This window comes from Triticum urartu, chromosome 6 (assembly GCF_003073215.2).
Source record: "Triticum urartu cultivar G1812 chromosome 6, Tu2.1, whole genome shotgun sequence".
Taxonomy (NCBI): Eukaryota; Viridiplantae; Streptophyta; class Magnoliopsida; order Poales; family Poaceae; genus Triticum; species Triticum urartu.
In genome coordinates this window covers 288715343-288735114 of record NC_053027.1, presented here as the reverse complement: position 1 = coordinate 288735114, position 19772 = coordinate 288715343, and positions in this window count along the sequence as shown.

The window sequence follows — 19772 nt, the reverse complement described above, 5'->3', positions numbered from 1 at the left end:
CTCTGCGATTGTCATGATCGGGTCGCCCAAGCCGGACCTCAGACTGGGTGAAGCCGAAAGCTAGCACTCTTATAGTTTTCAATGATGGTCGGCACACAACGGAAGTCATGAGTACAAAAAATCTATTGCACAAGTCTCATAATAACAATGAGCACCGAAGAAAGGTATCGGTGGGGGTACTATTTTCTTCGAAGATGCTTCTTACACTTCACGGTAATATAGCATAAGTTCCCTAAGCACGCTTTGTCTGTTACAGCCTTATGGCCTGATTGCCTGGTTATTGGAAACACCGTCGATATTCTCGACCGATGGAGTACATAAAACTTTTCGATCCTTGACCAAAGAGGGAGAAGCTGACGGTCGGTTAAGACGCGTTTAAAGTTCGGTTGAACATAGATATGATATAAGTACTTCGGTACATGCAATCATTCTTCTACCCAAGTCACTTGGGGGCTCGTAAGTTTACTTGAGCCGTTTTATAATAAGTGTTCTTCTTCTTAGTCGTTGCAAAGTTTTATTATTATTATTTATCACTCCTTTTTTCGACACGAGTGTGCGGTCACTAGCCAGGGAGCCTAATTTCTCTCTCAAAGCCGCTAGAGTTTAGTTTGCTAAACTGGCCTGATGAGAAGTACTCCGCCCTCGGGATAGGAGGTTGAGGCCATAGGCTGACCCGCTCGAAGTCTTGAGATAGGATGTATCATGTTAAAGCACGACAGAAGCACTTCTTTTTTCTAAGACCAACTTTCGGATTGGCACCGAACACTTGAGATTGTTCGGACGTCATGTTTTTACTAATGTTTCTTGGTTTTCCAAGCTTTTTGGCACTTTTAAACTATTTGTGCTTTTCCAGCATTAGTCTCACAGTGCAACGCCGGACACCCTTAGGGATTCGGCAAAACATTCTCAGATATTGCTATATATGCATCGGTTTCGAATTGTGTCTTCGGTCAATAGTTGGGTTGCCCGGCTCCTGCACTTGCTTCCTACGTTCCATTTTGTTCGGCTAGGCGTGCAAAGGGAGAACCACTGCGATTGTGCTTCCAGCTCACATGGTTAAGCACCTCAGTGGAGAAAGCCGAAAACTGACTTTCACAATAAGCGTAAACTGGTCAGCGATCCGATGACTATGTTAAATGATGGGCCATTCATAACATTGGCCGAAGTGTTTACGACTTGACCCCAACTGTCGCCGAACATTATCGGGGGCTATTAACTGGCCTCCCAAACTAAATCCTTAATATTTTGCTCTTACATTAGAGCTGAGGTTTAATGATCATGCTTAGCATGACAACCCAAAGAAAGGAACCGATAGCGGGACTATTTTCTTTGGAAGACATTTCTTCTGTTAAACAGTAATATAACTCTCTGCGTACCTTTGTTTATAAAACCGTATGGCCAGATTGCCTTGTTTGTTGTAAATGTTTGCCCTCATAAAGGCTCTATAAAGTAGGACAAACACTCCTCGGCTACTGGCCGAGGAGGCAGAAGCCGATGGTCGGTCAACAAAGTTTTGTACAATGCGGATCCGAGCATTAATGACGTAAAGTACTTGGATACATAAGAGTCATTACACATAATTTGTGATTTTACTATGGATATTGATCGTTAATTCGGCCACCCGTGCCCGCATTAAGGCTCGGGGGCTACTGGTCTTCGGGCTTATTATTTACAAATATTAAAGGGGCACATTGATCCCCTGATCTGGTGTTACCACCTGACCAGTGTCTCGGGGGCTACTGCATTGCTTGTCCAACGTAGAAAATTTTATGTGCAATATAGTTTCCGAGGAGATTCTGATCCTCAGGTTGGTCGGCCGCACCCAACCTGAGTCTCGAGGACTGAGCACGCCGCTTTTAGTATCCCGAAGTATTCTGCTGAGCTTGGACTTGATCCTCAGGCCGATTTTGCAAATCAACCTGAGTCTCAGCGGCTACTGGGATCAGCGGTCTTACGTCATCCTTCAGGTGCATCTCGGGTTTTAGACCGATACACACCTTGAGGGCTACTGGCTATATATCTCGGCAGAGAATAAATTGCACCAATAAAAAATATTAACAAAAATCGGCCCACATTCGGGGTGGTGCACCACCTCGGAAGCAGGCCGGCATAAAGCTCGGGCGTTAGTGGCTGGCTCCATAGAGGGCATTTCCGGCATTAAGCTCGGCTAAACTCCTTCAAACTTCTTTGAACCAAGGTGATTTACGACACCTCGGATACAGTCCGGCGTTGGAGCTCGGATACATAGTCCGGCGTTGGAGATCGGATACAGTCCGGCGTTGGAGCTCGGATACATAGTCCGGCGTTGGAGCTCGGATACATTCTGGCGTTAGAGCTGGGAAGCGGTCCGGCGTTGGTGCTCAGCTGCAAAAGATACCTCGAATGCAGTCCGGCGTTGGAGCTCGGACGCAAGAGGACGCTGCCGCCCGGGAACAATTTCTAACCCGAGGTGTGGCATAAAAATAACAAGGCATTAATAAAGGCCGGAAACTTAAAGGGGCTCCTCGGATACCCGATGTATAAACTTGTCGAATTCATTTCGGCGATCCTCAAGATCGAAGATGAGAAGATTTGTTGAACCAGTTTTCAAGACCGACGACCGAAGATGAAGAACAGTTCGGAAGAATTGAGGAGCATCCCTAACTTGAAGACCGGTTCAGGGGGCTACTGACGGTGTCCTGGACTAGGGGGTACTCAACACGTCATCTGCCGATCTGATAGATTGGGCTGAGGACCCCCGTGGCCGTATACTCATGGGCCAGTTCGGACAACTGCCGCATACAAGGAAGATTCCACAAGACTTGGCGATCAAGACAAGGACTTCTCCCCCGGCGTATTCGGCTAGGACTCTTGTTAACCTGGGCCTCTGGTGCATTATATAAACCAGGGCCAGGCTAGTCGATAGATTATATATACATACAATCATACCATAGGCTAGCTTCTAGGGTTTAGCCTCTACGATCTCGTCGTAGATCAACTCTTGTACTACCCATATCATCAATATTAATCAAGCAGGACGTAGGGTTTTACCTCCATCAAGAGGGCCCGAACCTGGGTAAAACTTCGTGTCCCCTGCCTCCTGTTACCATCGATCCTAGACGCACAGTTCGGGACCCCCTACCCGAGATCTGCCGGTTTTGACACCGACAGGTACCAAAGTAATCCAGGAGTGGATCACCGGACAACGGTCAAGAACATCCTGAAATACCTAAAAAGGACTAAGGATATGTTTCTCGTTTATGGAGGTGACAAACAGCTCATCATAAATGGTTACGTTGATGCAAGCTTTGACACTGAACCATATGATTCTAAATCGCAAACCGGATATGTTTTTATATTGAACGATGGAGTTGTCAGTTGGAACAGTTCTAAACAAAGCGTCGTGGCAGGATCTACTTGTGAAGCGGAGTACATTACTGCTTCGGAAGTAGCAAATGAAGGAGTCTGGATGAAGGAGTTCATATCCGATCTAGGTGTCATACCTAGTGCATCGGGTCCAATGAAAATCTTTTGTGACAATACTGGTGCAATTGCCTTAGCAAAGGAATCCAGATTTCACAAGAGAACCAAGCACATCAAGAGACGCTTCAATTCCATCTGCGATCAAGTCCAGGTGGGAGACATAGAGATTTGCAAGATACATACAGATCTGAATGTTGCAGACCCGTTCAATAAGCCTCTTTCACGAGCAAAACATGATCAGCACCAAGACTCCATGGGTGTTAGAATCATCACTATGTAATCTAGATTATTGACTCTAGTGCAAGTGGGAGACTGAAGGAATATGCCCTAGAGGCAATAATAAATTTATTATTTATTTCCTTATATCAAGATAAATGTTTATTATTCATGCTAGAATTGTATTAACCGGAAACATGATACATGTGTGAATACATAGACAAACAGATTGTCACTAGTATGCCTCTACTTGAGTAGCTCGTTGATCAAAGATGGTTATGTTTCCTAACCATAGACATGAGTTGTCATTTGATAAACTGGATCACATCATTAGGAGAATGATGTGATTGACTTGACCCATTTCGCCAGCTTTCTTCATGACTTATACATGTTCCTATGACTATAAGATTATGTAACTCCCGATTACCGGAGGAACTCTTTGTGTGCTACCAAACGTCACAACGTAACTGGGTGATTATAAAGGTGCTCTACCGGTGTCTCTGATAGTACTTGTTGAGTTGACATAGATCAAGATTAGGATTTGTCACTCCGATTGTCGGAGAGGTATCTCTAGGCCCACTCGGTAATGCACATCACTATAAAGCCTTGCAAGCATTGTAACTAATGAGTTAGTTGCAGGATGATGCATTACAGAACGAGTAAAGAAACTTGCCAGTAACAAGATTGAACTAGGTATTGAGATACCGACGATCGAATCTCGGGCAAGTAACACACCGATGACAAAGGGAACAACGTATGCTGTTCTGCGGTTTGACCGATAAAGATCTTCGTAGAATATGTGGGAGCCAATATGAAAATCCAGGTTCCCCTATTAGTTATTGACCGGAGACGTGTCTCGGTCATGTCTACATAGTTCTCGAACCCGTAGGGTCCGCACACTTAAAGTTCGGTGACGATCGGTATTATGAGTTTTTGTGTTTTGACGTACCGAAGGTAGTTCGGAGTCCCGGATATGATCACGGACATGAAGAGGAGTCTCAAAATGTTCGAGATTTAAAGATCGATATATTGGATGACTATATTCGGACACTGGAAGTGTTCCGGGTGATTTCGGAGAAAACCGGAGTGTTGTAGGGTTACCGGAACCCCCCGGGAGAAATAATGGTCCTGATGGGCCTTAGTGGAGAGAGAGGGCTGGCGTAGGGAAGGCCGCACGCCCTCCCCCTCTGGTCTGAATAGGACTAAGAGAGAGGGGCGCCACCCCCCTTTCCTTCTCCATCTCCCCCTTCCTTCCCCCTCCTAATAGGAGTAGGAAAGAGGGGAGTCCTACTCCTACTAGAAGGACTCTTCCTCCTGGCACGCCATAGAGGGCCATCCGGCCTCCCCCTTGCTCCTTTATATATGGGGGCAGGGGGCACCTCTAGACACACAAGTTGATCATTGATCCCTTAGCCGTGTGCGGTGCCCCCCTCCACCATAATTCACCTCGATCATATCATAGCGGTGCTTAGGCGAAGCCCTGCGACGGTAGCAACATCATCACCGTCAACACACCGTCGTGCTGACGGAACTCTCCTGTGAAGCTCTGCTGGATCAAAGTTCGTGGGACGTCATCGAGCTGAACGTGTGTTGAACTCGGAGGTGTCGTGGGTTCGGTACTTGGATCGGTCGGATCATGAAGACGTTCGACTACATCAACCGCGTTCTCATAACGCTTCCGCTTACGGTCTACGAGGGTACATGGACGATACTCTTCCCTCTCGTTGCTATGCATCATCATGATCTTGTGTGTGCGTAGGAAATTTTTAGAAATTACTACGTTCCCCAACAAAGTGGTCACACCATTCCGACCGAGAAGCCACCTGGGAGCGTGAGGACCGCCTCCGTTCTGAATATCTGAAGTTCTTTCAGTCCTAGATCTCGGGACGAGATCCTCTCGTAGTGGTGGAGTGTTGTAACACCCCAGATGTAACTTGCCATATTTGTAACTCTGACTCTTGCCATTTTCGGCTTTAAGTTATGAGATTCCCTTCGTGGTTGGGTTTTGTCTTCATTTTGCTTCTTGTTCATGTCATGCATTTCATATCATGTCATCATGTGCATCGCATTTGCATTCATGTTCGTCTCATGCATCCGAGCTTTTTCCCCGTTGTCTGTTTTGCAATCCGACACTCCCACATGCACCGGCGCACCCCTCTTCTCTCTTTTCGTGAGCGGGTGTGAAACGTTCTCGGAATGGACCAAGATTTGTCAAGTGGCCTTGGTACACCACCAGTAGACTGGCTGTCAAATTTCGTTCCATTTGGAGGCCGTTTGATGCTCCAACGGTTAACCACGAAATTCTCTTTTGTGTTGCAGCCCAACAACCCACCAAAACAGCCCAATAACACATCTAAACCATCTCCATGTCCTCCGTCGTCGGATCACGATCGTGTGGGTGAAAACTACACCTCATTTAGACACTCCAAACTCCCTCTAACTATAAAAGGCCCCCTCCTCCGAAAATTCGGGCGAAACCCTAGTCTTCCCCTTCCTTCGCGCGCTGGACACGTCTGCCCAGCACCGGACACGTCTGCCGCCATCCCCTCGGCGAATCACACGTCGCCACGTCACCGCGCCGCTGCCCCACCGCCGCGCGGGCCTACCAGCCCGAGGTCGGCCCTCCTGGTCCGCGACTTGGCCCGAGCGCCTCGCCGCCGCCCGCTCGCCCCGCGACCTCCACCTCGCCTGAGCCTACCGCTGCCCGCAGCGCACCGCGCCTGCCACCGCGACCTCACCGGTCACCGCCGCCCGCAGCCTCCACCACGCCCGCGCGCTGTCCTCCGGTGACCGCCCCGGCTGTCCCTCGAGCTCCTCCGGCCGCCGTTCCTTTTCTTCCCCGCCAACTCCGGCCGTTCCTCCGGTGATCCATGAAGTCCGTGCCAACCCAAGATCTAGGAATTTCGGAGGTTGAATTTCTTCTAAGTCATTTTTTGCAATATTTTTATGCCTCCTTCATTGTATCATATCTTGCTGATCGTGACTCCGATTCATGCATATGATATATCAAATTGTTCATCTCATTGAGCACTTCTTGGTAGAGGCATTTACATACATGTTTCTGCCCATTATGATGACTTTTTCATTGATTCAATGTGCTATAAAATGTTAACTGCTGGTACTTATCAGATCATGGGGTTTTGTCATTTTTGTTGCATTTGATGTGTGCATCATATGAGCTTGCGGTCTACATGTGTTTTGGACTACGTCATGCCATCTTTATAGGGGTGCTTGTCTTGTATTTTTGTGATCTATGTGGTGACTAGCACAAGCATGCAAACTAGGCTTCGTGATGTTGCTATTTTTAGGGACTTGGGATTTTGCTAAGTCTTTTTCCTGCTGTTATTTTGATGCCATGTAAACTTGATGCTACAATGAGATCTATGGTTATTTTGAGATACTTTAGTAAGGATGTTTTTAACATGTGGTTATGCTCTATCCATCCATGCCCCTGTTTGAAATTACGGAGTGTTCTAGCATGTCTTTTTCTTGCTCTACGTTTGCTATAAAATATTCCTGGCAGAATGTTAACATGTTGATCAATATTGCCATGGTTGTTGCTCGTGATCCATGCATCCTATGAACTTACTATTTCCATGGTTAGCTTCATGAACATGTCTTATTACTATTGGTATTCTTATGTTGTCATGCAATGCCTTGTGGTGAGTGGAATGAGCTCGCAAAGTTGCTATCATAATTCTGTTTATGCCATGCTTTGTTTTTCTGCTAAGTCTGAAACTGTTGATAGAACTTGCTATGTTGACATGGGTTCCATCATACTTCTGTACCTTTTTGGCTCATGTCCAATAAGGGACTTTTGATCTATGCTTTTAGTAAAATCATGCCATGCCTTTTTTTTCTATGTTATGTTCCTGTAGCATGTTGTTTGCTTGCTCTAAACATTGCTTCCTGATGTTGTTTTTGACATGTTAGTATTTTCACAAAGTCTGTGATGCTGATATCTTTTGCACTTTTGCCATGCTTGTTTGAACCTCTTCTAGTGTGATTTAGCCGTAGCTCAGTGTTCATGTTTTGTCAAGCATCTCTTGTAAATCACAGTCATATTCTTTGTTGCTTTGTTGGAGTGCAATATATTAGTTTCTTGTTGCATTCTAAGTACCATCATGCTGTTAATCACAGAATTGCGTCATTCTTGTTTTGCTTGCCATTTGCAAACTGTGCATCCGTTTCCGGTGATCTTTATATGGATTTAAACTGAAATCATCTCCTCTTTCTTGCGGCATACTTGGTTTTCCAAATTGATGCCTTGATCATTCTTTTCTTTCCGGAGCACGCATATGCATTGCATATCATAACTTGCATATCATGCCATGTATTGCATCATGTTGCTTGTGCATTCCACCGTGATTGATTGTTCTTCCATTGCTTGTGTTCTTGCCTTGGGTAGAGCCAGGAGACGAGTACGTGAACGAGGAACCTGTTGAGTACGCTTACAAGGATCAAGCTTTCTAAAACTCTGAGAACATTGCAAGCAAGATGACCATACCCTCAAAATCACTTCTATCTTTGCTTGCTAGTTGTTTGCTCTATTGCTATGTCACGCTACCTACCACTTGCTTATCATGCCTCCCATATTGCCATGTCAAGCCTCTAACCCACCTTTCCTAGCAAACCGTTGTTTGGCTATGTTACCGCTTTTGCTCAGCCCCTCTTATAATGTTGCTAGTTGCAGGTGAATATGAAGCTTGTTCCATGTTGGAACATGGATATTGTTGGGATATCACTATTATATCTTATTTTCTTTAATGCATCTATATACTTGGTAAAGGGGTGAAGGCTCGGCCTTTTGCCTGGTGTTTTGTTCCACTGTTGTCGCCCTAATTTCCGTCATACCGGTGTTATGTTCCTTGATTTCATGTTCCTTACGTGGTTGGGTGTTATGGGAACCCCTTGACAGTTCGATTTGAATAAAACTCCTCTAGCAAGGCCCAACCTTGGTTTTAATATTTGCCACCTAATCCTTTTCCCTTGGGTTCCGCAGACTCAAGGGTCATCTTTATTTTAAACCCCTGGGCCAGTGCTCCTCTGAGTGTTGGTTCAACCTATCAACCGCCGGTGGCCACGAGGGGCAATCTGGGCTGGTCTACCAGAAGTTTGGACAATCCGGTGTGCCCTGAGAACGAGATATGTGCAGCTCCTACCGGGATTTGTCGGCATAGTTGGGCAGCTTTGCTGGTCTTGTTTTACCATTGTCGAAATGTCTGGTAACTGGGAATTCGAGACTGATCGGGTCTTCCCGGGAGAAGGAATATCCTTTGTTGACCATGAGAGCTTGTGATGGGCTAAGTTGGGACACCCCTGCAGGGTATTAACTTTCGAGAGCCATGCCCGCGGTTATGTGGCAGATGGGAATTTTTTTAATATTTGGTTGTAGAGAACTTGACACTTAACTTAATTAAAATGTATCAACCGCGTGTGTAGCCGTGATGGTCTCTTTTTGGCGGAGTCCGGGAAGTGAACACGGTTCTTGTGTTATGCTTGAACGTAAGTAGTTTTAGGATCACTTCTTGATTACCCCTACCTTCTCGACCGTTGTGTTGCTTCTCTTCTCGCTCTTATTTGCGTATGTTAGCCACCATATATGCTTAGTTCTTGCTGCAGCTCCACCTCACTACCTTCTCCTACTGATAAGCTTACATAGTCTTGATCTCGCGGGTGTGAGATTGTTGAGTCCTTGTTACTCACGGATACTTCCAAACAGTTGTAGGTGCCGAGGATACCAGTGCAGGTGACGATACCGAACTCAAGTGGGAGTTTGACAAGGATTCGGGCCGTTACTATGTTTCCTTTCCCGATGATTAGTAGTGGAGCCCAGTTGGGATGATCGGGGATCTAGCATTTGGGGTTGTCTTCCTTTATTTTGGTTCCGTAGTCGGACCTTTGATTGTACCTTGGATGATGTATGGATTATTTATGTGTTGTGTGAAGTGGCGATTGTAAGCCTACTCTTTATCCCTTTTGAAAGTGCATTATATCGACTAGAGGGGGGGTGAATAGGCAATTTTTACGAAAGTCTTCAAAACATGGAAGTTATGAAGACAAACAGTAGAGATAAGCCTATCACTATGCAGCGGAAGTTAGATTACACTAGGCAAGCCATGGCCAAGTATTCAATAGAGTGAAAGCACAATGACAAGTAGCTGCAGTGTAATAAGGATCAGGTACGAAGAAGTTATGAAGCCAAACAAATCATACAGTTACGTTGTGAAGACAAAAGGTATAGCAAGCATGCAATGGCTTCACAATGAGTAACAATAAGTAAAAGGAAGTGAAGATGAAACCAGTGACTCGTTGAAGACAATGATGTGTTGGACCAGTTCCAGTTGCTGTGACAACTGTACGTCTGGTTGGAGCGGCTAGGTATTTAAACCTTAGGACACACAGTCCCGGACACCCAGTCCTGAACACGCAGCTCAGGACACCAAGTCCTCACCATATTCTCCTTGAGCTAAGGTCACATAGTCCTTGCCCAATCACTCTGGTAAGTCTTCAAGGTAGACTCCCAAACCTTCACAGACTTCGTTCACTGGCAATCCACAATGTCTCTTGGATGCTCAGAACGCGACGCCTAACCGTCTGGAGGATGCACAGTCCTCAAGTGTAATAAGTCTTCAGATCCCTCAGACAAGAAGACTTAAGTGATGCCCAATTTACTCTGGCTCTGGGTGGTTAGGGCTTTCTCCTCGCTAGGAATTTTCTCTAAAAGGCTTCGAGGTGGGTTGCTCTCAAACGACAAAAGCCGTGCACTGAAATCTGAACAGCCAACCGTTTATGGTTGTAGGGGGTGGGATATTTATAGCCACTTGGCAACCCGACTTGATTTGTCCGAAATGACCCTGGGTCACTACGGAACTGACATGTGTCTCAACGGTCAGATTTCAAACTATCATGGCAACTTTACTTGGGCTACAAGCAAAGCTGACTTGTCCGGCTCTGGACAAGATTCGCTCTCATTGTCTTCACTTGAAGACATAGGTTTTTGGTTTAGGCATCACTTCAGTCATTCTAACTGGTTCTCCTGGACCCCACTTAACAGTATGGTGGTTCCTATGACACAACACAAAAGAAAAAGAACTACGAAAGATCTAAGTCTTCGAGCTCCATAGGCTTCATAACGTGTCTTCTTTTGTCATAGTCTTCAATGTGAATACCTTCATATACCACCTTTGACTTCAGTGTCTTCATACATTTTTCAGGGTCATCTCTGGTAGTAAAACCGAATCAATGAGGGACTTCTACCTGTGTTATCCTGCAATTCTCACAGACACATTAGTCCCTCAACTAGGTTTGTCGTCAATACTCAAAAACCAACTAGGGGTGGCACTAGATGCACTTACAATGTCCCCCTTTTTGGTGATTGATGACAAACTAGTTGAAGTTTTCAACGGGGAATATAGTCTGTGAAATTGTAAAGGATAGGAATTATCTTCATAAGTTGCAAGGGCTCCCCCTGAAGATGTGCATACAAGTTAATTTGCTTTTGGAATGCAAATGCACATGGCAGGTTGTACTTGTGGAGATCCACTTCATCTTATGATGACAATCCACTATGCATGTGAAGATATATGAAGATAATGACATGCATAATGGAAAATGGACGTCTGTAGAATGAGATAAGGGCGGAATTTATCGTCGCACATGCGGAATTTATCTTCGCAAAGCAGGGTGGCAAACAAGTAGCAGACGACCATCTAGTTTAAGTGCTACAACTCATAAGAACCATATGTAAAACAAGAGTTGTAAGCATGAAGCAAAATATAACAAAACATAAAGCACCCGCCCATATGGACCCGCTTGAAGACTATCAACCCATATGCTTCTCCCCCTTTTTTCAGCAAGGAACAAAAAGGTTTGAAGACATAGAGTGTCTACTCGTTCCCAGGAGCAGGAGGGTCGTTGGAGGTGTTTGGCAGTGAAGAAGAGCTTGGAGGTGCTGAAGCAGGTGGTGGTGAGGTAGCATCGTCTTCTTCATCAATGATCCTGGCAGTGACTGTGGCAGCAGATGAAGAAAACTCAGAGTCTTCAAGTGATGGTGTGCTTCGCATCACAGCCCTTCTAGGAGGGGTGGTGTCAAACTTGAATCGCTCAGTGAAGCCATCCTCTTCAAGTTCAGCTTCAGTACATATCATTGATAGCCCTTTCCATGTGCGGCGACAGGTTTCATGGGCAACGAAAGCGTTCTTGGTGGCAAGATTTCGGATGCGATTGACATCCACCAAGAGGCTCTTCATCTGTCTCTTCAACCAGTCATGATGCCTATCCTGCTTTTCATGAAGGGCCACAAGAAGCTCTCGGTCATTGAGAAGACGAGCGCGCTTCTTAGGTCTTGAAGCAGTTGCACTGTCAGTGGCTTCAGTTGAAGCAGGGTGTGGCGCACGTGTAGTGCCAGCCAAAGGATACACCCTTGAGATGGCTTCAACACCTTCATCGTCCTGAGTGAAGCTCTGGTGTTCTGCATTCTGAAGACTCAAAGGTTGCTTGGTAGGCTCAGGATATATAGCTTCAGCAGAGGTATCCACATCTAGCAAGAAGATCCGATGGTTGCGGGCTGAGGGATGATATGAGATCGCAGAGTGACGCTTGATCAGTCTCATTACCCAAGGAGCATAGAACTTCAAACCAAGTAAATCTGAGCCTGATGCAGCTAGTTGGCGTATGAAGAAGTCCTGTGCGTTGAAGCATTTGCCATGAAGGATACAAAACAGCAAAGTCTTCATTGCACCCGCGATCTTGGCATTTGGAGAGTGCCCTTTGACAGGCCAGAGAGTTCGCCGGATAGTGTGATAGATGGTTCTGGGCAGGTACTCAAAGTCTTCAACAAAGAACTCTGTTGGATAAGGAGCATCGTGGGGCAATGGCTTCATCATTGAGAGCATCTGACTCATATTCGGTTCAGGCCTCTGGAATATGCTCTCAAGAGCTTCAGTGTGTAGTGGACAGCCTTCCTCGAAGAATTCGCCAGGAGTGGGCAGGCCGGTGAGCTCAATGACATCAAATGCATTGGCTTCGTGATGGACATTGCCGGTCATCCACTCCAGGGCCCAAGTCTTCGGATCTCTGTTGTATCCTTTGATGTGGAGGGTGGCATAGAATTGCAGCAGAAGCTCTTCGTTCCAGTGCTCTTCATCAGTTACAAACTGCAATAGACCCACTTGCTTGAAGCAATCCAATGCTTCCTCTAAATAGGGCAGACCAGCAATGGCTTCAACATCAAGGCGCTTGTGCGGGAAGATGCGACCTTGGTTGTATAGGATGCATGAATAGTAGCTGCGCTGAGGATAGCTCCAGAACCTATCCGATGAAATCCTTTCCCTTGAATAGGGGTTCTTGGAGCTATTGAAGAACGTATTATCTGCCTTGAAGCTGTTGATGTTAAAGGATCCAGGTGCTGATGCAGGACCTGGGAACCTCGGCAGCCGTGGGACTGGCTTCTAGACATGAGGCCTGTGCTCAACATGGTAATCAAATTGAGGACCTGCAGCAGACTCAAGAACAGAAGTGTCTGGATCAGTAGCTTCGCTGTCTTCTGAAGCTTTTGGTGGGGAGGGCTCCACATTGGCTTCAGTGTTGGTTGTGGCAGCCTCAATATTTTCATCCTTCGCTTGACTAGCTGGAGGGTCGGTCACAAGCACGTTCTCCTGGAGAACTGCTTCTTGATGGAGCATTGGAGTGGGCTCTTGTGGTGCTTCTTCTACGGCTGATGCAGCCGGAATGTCTTCAGCATAGACTTGAGGCCTTGGACCTTTGTGAAGCCTGCGGAACGCAGACGACGCCTATGGGGTTGGAGTGGGCTGGGCCTCAAAGTCTTCTTCCTCTTGAGGGTGATCCGCCCATGACGCATCTTGTGCAATTGGCGTCAGAGGACGGCCAATGCTGATGACTTCGCTTTGTTCATACTGAGGAAGGGCTGCATCATCTTGTACATTGTCCCGATGACCAATGTCTTCAGCAGCGATGGGGTCGGCTGCTGGTATGTCTTCAGCTTCAGGAGCCTCTGTGGAAGCAGGCTCATGAACTATCAGTTGTCGTTCTACGTTAGGATGGACGACAGAAAGGGGTTCAACCATCAAGGGCTCTGTGGGAGCAGCCCGAGCTTTCTTGATCTTTCGCTTCTTCTGAGTGGGGGCAGAAGGAGAGGCTTCAGTATGTTTCCGCTTCCTAGCTTCAGCCTCTACAGTTCGCGTCTTCTTGAGCTCTGAAGCGGTTGACCGGCTCTTTGGCTTTGAGCCAGTCGTTGCAGTTGGGAAGACAATTGGAACTGCTTCTTGCCTTGGTGCCTCTGGTTCAGCCATAGCAGGCTTCTTCTTCTTCTTCGCGGCCATCCTGGGGTCGATGCCGGCACGCCCAAGTGCCTTCCGCTTCTCGGCCTCATTGTAGGCCTGCACACATCTGTCTGCCAGAGACTTCATTCGCTCCCGCGAACCTTGAGCTTCTGCACGCTTCTTCAGAAAGTTTTCCTTTAGTTCGTGCATCATGACCTGGAAGCTCTTCACTTCTTGCACGCTGAGCTTGGCCATATGCTTATTGAACTGAGCCTTTTCATGATCAATTTTCTGCTTCACTTCAACAATGCGCTGGGCAATTGCAAGTTCTGAAGCAATAGCGCCTTGGAAGGCGACGCTGAGGCCAACGGGCAGCTGCAGATCTTCGAAGCTGATGTTTGGTGTGGCAAACCATTCGTTGATGAAGTTGTGGATGATGGCGACATCAAAGAGAGGCAAATTGTTGAAGATTTCAGCTTCTTCTTTGCTCTTGATGAGCTGCTCGAGAGCGTCATCTCCAAGATCTTCATCACTTGACAGATCAATGGCTTCGCTGCGCAGAATGTCAGCAGCTGTGAGCTCTTTGCCGGTGTGTGGCTGAGGCATCTTGGCCTTCTAGGGCTTGGAGACGCGGGATACGTCTTCAGACTGCACACTTTCTTCAGGAGGTGTAGTTGCCAATGGCTTCGCCCTTGAGATTTTTGGTGAAGGGGCCGGCTTTGAAGCTTTTGGCTTCTTCGACTGCTTTGGCTTCGGTACAGCAGGAGCTTCATCAGACTCAGAGTCAGCTGGAGGGTCATTCATGGCAGTCCCTTGGACTAAGATGCGGGCGATGAGGCCCTCAAGGTTGGCATACGGACCGATGAGATTGGGTTCTGCGTCGCGTGTGCCATATGCCCTTGGTGCGGAGGGACCAGGGTTGAAGTCTAACCCCAACTTCTTCTTGTTCTGCTTCGCTGATTGTTGGGCAAACTGAAAGTTGCGCTTGAACAGATTGTCGTCACGACACCAGAGTAGTGACGACGGATGTGCATCATCAGGCTGTGGCCCACGAACCATGCATGGATAGAAGCTTTGGGCAATAGCTTCATCTCTGGACCTGGGTACAAGGTTCTTGTATAAGATGTCTCCCCATGGTCTTTTGATGGCACTTTTCTCAGCATACTCTTGGGTTGTGAAGCAGTATTTGAACCATTGTTCTGCCCAGTAGCGTCGAATCCATTGGATTCGGGTCTTGCGCTGCCCATAATTCTCTTCAGGATCTGTTTTATACATTTCTGCCAGGTCTTCAGGCAGATCTTTGGAAGTTCCTCCATGTCGCTGTCTGCCCCCCTTCCTTGCTGCTGCTTCTGAAGCCATAAACTTTAACTTGAAAGGCTTCAAAACTTTCAAAGGCTTCAAAGGCTTTCTTTTGCTGGACCAACAGGAACTGGCTTCAGGAGAATTTATGTGATGCTGTAGGAATTCTGCAAATGAATGCAGACTATGAGAACCGAAGGATTCTCCCACGGACATGTACCTGTGACAGCATTAAGGTGCGAGGGAAGGGGAAGAGGTCATATGCATTCTCAGAAGGTTTTGAAGATTAATCAGTTTAGAAGACATTGACCTCATCGTGCGAAGACATTCACGCATAGATAAGAAGTTGGTTCCAGATTTGAACGAGCCCACAGATCAGTACAAGTGAGGAATCTAACTACTTCATGAAGCACAAGTGAATATACTAGGCATGTTATGAGATGCAGATTGAGAGATCTAACTTGTGTGAAGAGAAACTTCTTATGGTAGAAAGTGACAGAACCATGAGATCAAAAGGGGCTGTAAAAAGAAGTTTTATTTACCACACTTGGAACTGCTAGACGGAGTGGGAGATGATGCCGAGCAGTTCAATCCTCCGTGCCCTAACTTGGCGACGGAAGACACCTACGGCGACGGTGGAGAGGACGATGTCCGTGATCGGCGTGAAGACGGCGTCGGAGAAGTTGCGGCAGCGAAGCGCTTCGTCGCCGGCGTCGTCGAGAGCTAGTGGTGGAGCTAGGGTTCGTGCGGGGGTGGAAGAAGGAGATAATGACCGCGGTAAGTGTGAATTTATAGGCGCAGGGGCGGCACTGCGATATTACTCAGGTGCCCCTGGCGATTCACATCTGAGGAACGTGGCCATCATGTGGTATTTTGGGGGCAGTTCCACGTCCCACGCACGCCTGGATTGTCGGGTGGTCGTTCCTACTTCTCCGGATTTCATGTGGATAAATGAGCATTGAAAACGGACTTAAATGTTTTCTCTGTGTCTTCTGCTGACAAGGACGCAGAGAAGACATTCGATAGTTTCAATAGAATGCATATGACTTGGAGAGATAGAATTTGAGGTAGAAAACATAGAGAGATTAGGGTCTGATCACATTCACTTAGTTCAAAAGATTCAACCAAGAAGACATAGCTATAAGTGAATGCTGTAGAGGACAGAACACTAGTATATACATATCTATATAATCAACGTAGTGAAGATAATCATGAAGACATGTTAAGATTGAAGCCAAACCAAATATGAAGACATTGCAAGGTAACGCCAAGAGTGAAATACTTCAAAATAGAACGTTTGGTGGTGTCGTTACCCACCGTATAGGAAGTATTAGACCCAGACACGGCGCACAATTATCGTGGCGCTTCGAAGTCAAATTCCACATTAATGTATTCACACTTGGAATGTATGTCTTCATTGATTGAAGATATACTTTACTTTGTGTGTTGCACATCTAAGTCATCAATATGCATAAGGGTTAGAATGTGTGCCTGATCACAGGACATTTGAGGATTCGAGGATATTTAGCTCACACCGTAACTTGCAAAACCTCTTCTCATCCAAGGGCTTGGTGAAGATATCTGCCAATTGCTCTTCAGTGTTGACATGTATGATATCAATGTGTTCCTTCACAACATGATCTCTGAGAAAGTGATGACGATTTTCAATGTGCTTTGTCTTCGAGTGCTGAACTGGGTTGTTGGCAATCTTGATGGCGCTTTCGTTGTCGCAGTACAGTGGCACTTGCTTCAAATGAATGCCATAGTCCTTGAGTGTTTGCTTCATCCACAGAAGCTGAGCGCAGCAAGATCCAGCAGCAATGTATTCAGATTCAGCAGTGGAGAGAGATACACAGTTCTGCTTCTTTGAAGACCAACATACAAGTGATCGCCCCAGAAAGTGACATGTGCCTGATGTAGACTTGCGATCAACTTCGTCACCAGCATAATCAGCATCCGAGAATCCAACCAAATCAAACTCTGAGCCCTTTGGATACCATAATCCTAGAGTTGGGGTGTGAGCCAAATATCGAAGAATTCGCTTCACAGCTAAGTGATGCGACTCCTTTGGTGCCGCATGAAATCGAGCACACATGCAAACACTAAGCATAATATCTGGCCTAGATGCACATAGATAAAGTAAAGAACCAATCATGGAGCGGTATACCTTTTGATCGAACTCTTTACCATTGTCGTCAGGACCCAGATGATGTTTGGCTGGCATTGGTGTTGTGAAGCCCTTACAGTCTTGCATACCGAACTTCTTCAGGCAATCTTTGAGATACTTCTCTTGAGATATGAAAATGACATTGCGTTGTTGTCATATTTGAAGACCAAGGAAGAACTTCAGCTCCGCCATCATGGACATCTGATATTGCTCTTGCATCATATATCCAAACTCTTCACTGTACTTCTGATTTGTGCAGACGAAGATAATGTCATCCACATATATTTGGCACACAAATAGTTCACCATCATATGTCTTCATGAAAAGAGTGGGATCTAGGGAACCAGGTATGAAGCCTTTGCTCTTCAGGAAGTATTTGAGTGTGTCATACCAGGCCCTAGGGGCTTGTTTGAGGCCATACAGTGCCTTGTTGAGCTTGTATACCATGTCAGGATGTTTTGGATTTTCAAAGCCAGGCGGTTGTGCAACATACACTTCTTCTTCAATCTTGCCATTGAGAAAGGCACTTTTCACATCCATTTGATATAGAAGTATGTTATGATGATTTGCATAGGCCAGCAGTATGCGTATGGCTTCAAGCCTAGCCACAGGAGCAAATATTTGATCGAAGTCAATGCCCTCCACTTGAGTATATCCTTGGGCAACGAGACGAGCTTTGTTTCTGACAACTTGACCATGCTCATCTTGCTTGTTGCGGTATATCCATTTGGTGCCTATTATGTTGTTCTTCCGTGGATCAGGATGCTTAACCAGTTCCCATACATTATTCAGCTCAAACTGTTGAAGCTCTTCTTGCATAGCTTGAATCCATTCAGGTTCCATGAAGGCTTCTTCAACTTTCTTGGGTTCTGATATTGAGACGAATGCGAAGTGCCCACAGAAATTTGCTAGCTGAGTTGCCCTTGAACGAGTGAGTGGACCAGGTGCATTGATGCTATCAATTATTCTTTCAATCTGCACTTCATTGGCAACACGAGGATGTACAGGGCGAAGACTTTGCTCTTGCTGATCTGTGTTGTTGTTGGGAGGAATGTCTTTAGGCTGAGCATTGTCTTCATGTTGATCAGGTGCTGAGATGATAAGTTCTTCTTCAGGATGAGCTTCAGAAGGTATAATCTCTCCAGTTCCCATTATCTTGATTGATTCACTAGCTGGAATCTCATCTAGCACATTTGGCAGTTGCTCTCTTTGTGAACCATTTGTCTCATCGAACCGCACATCCACTGTTTCAACCACTTTGTAATGAAAGAGATTGAAGACTCAGTAGGAGTGCGAATCCTTTCCATATCCAAGCACAAAACCCTCATGTGCTTTTGGTGCAAATTTTGAGGTGTGATGTGGGTCCTTGATCCAGCACCTTGCGCCAAATACTCTGAAGTAACTGACATTAGGCTTTTTGCCAGTAAGGAGTTCATAAGATGTCTTGTTCAGAAGCTTGTGAAGATAAACACGATTGATTGTATGGCATGCAGTGTCAATGGCTTCAGTCCAGAATTTTTTTGGAGTCTTCTATTCATCTAGCATCATTCTGGCCATCTCAATGAGTGTTCTGTTCCTGTGTTCGACGACGCCATTCTGCTGTGGCGCGTACAGAGCTGAGAATTCATGTGTGATGCCCAAGGTATCAAGATATGTATCAAGGCCAGTGTTCTTGAATTCAGTGCCATTGTCACTTCTGATGTGCTTTATTTTGGCTCCGTAATTGTTCATAGCATGATTGGCGAAGCGTCTGAAGACATCCTGCACTTCAGTCTTGTAAAGAATTATGTGCACCCAAGTATATCGAGAATAATCATCAACAATAACGAAACCATAGAGGCAAGCAGTAGTAGTAAAAGTTGATCCATGTGAAGCAGTTCGAAGGGTCGAGTAGTGGTCATGATTGTCTTCGAGGGATGTTTTGCCCTCGTCATCTTCCCTGCTTCACAGGTACCGCATAAGTGATCTTTCTTGAACTTGACGCCCTCGATGCCTATGACATGCTTCTTCTTCGCAAGGGTGTGGAGGTTCCTCATGCCAGCATGCCCAAGCCTCCGATGCCAAAGCCAGCATTCTGAAGCTTTTGCAAGAAGACATACTGCAAGTTGTGGCCCTGCTGAGAAATCTACCACGTACAGATCACCGTTTCGATACCCTTCAAACAGTAGAGACTTGTCAGATTCCATTAGTACAAGACAACGATATTTTCCAAACATTACGATCATGTTCAAATCGCAGAGCATTGAGACAGACATTAAGTTGAAGCCAAGGGATTCAACAAGCATGACTTTATCCATGTGTTGATCCTTTGAGATTGCAACTCTACCTAGACACAATACCTTACT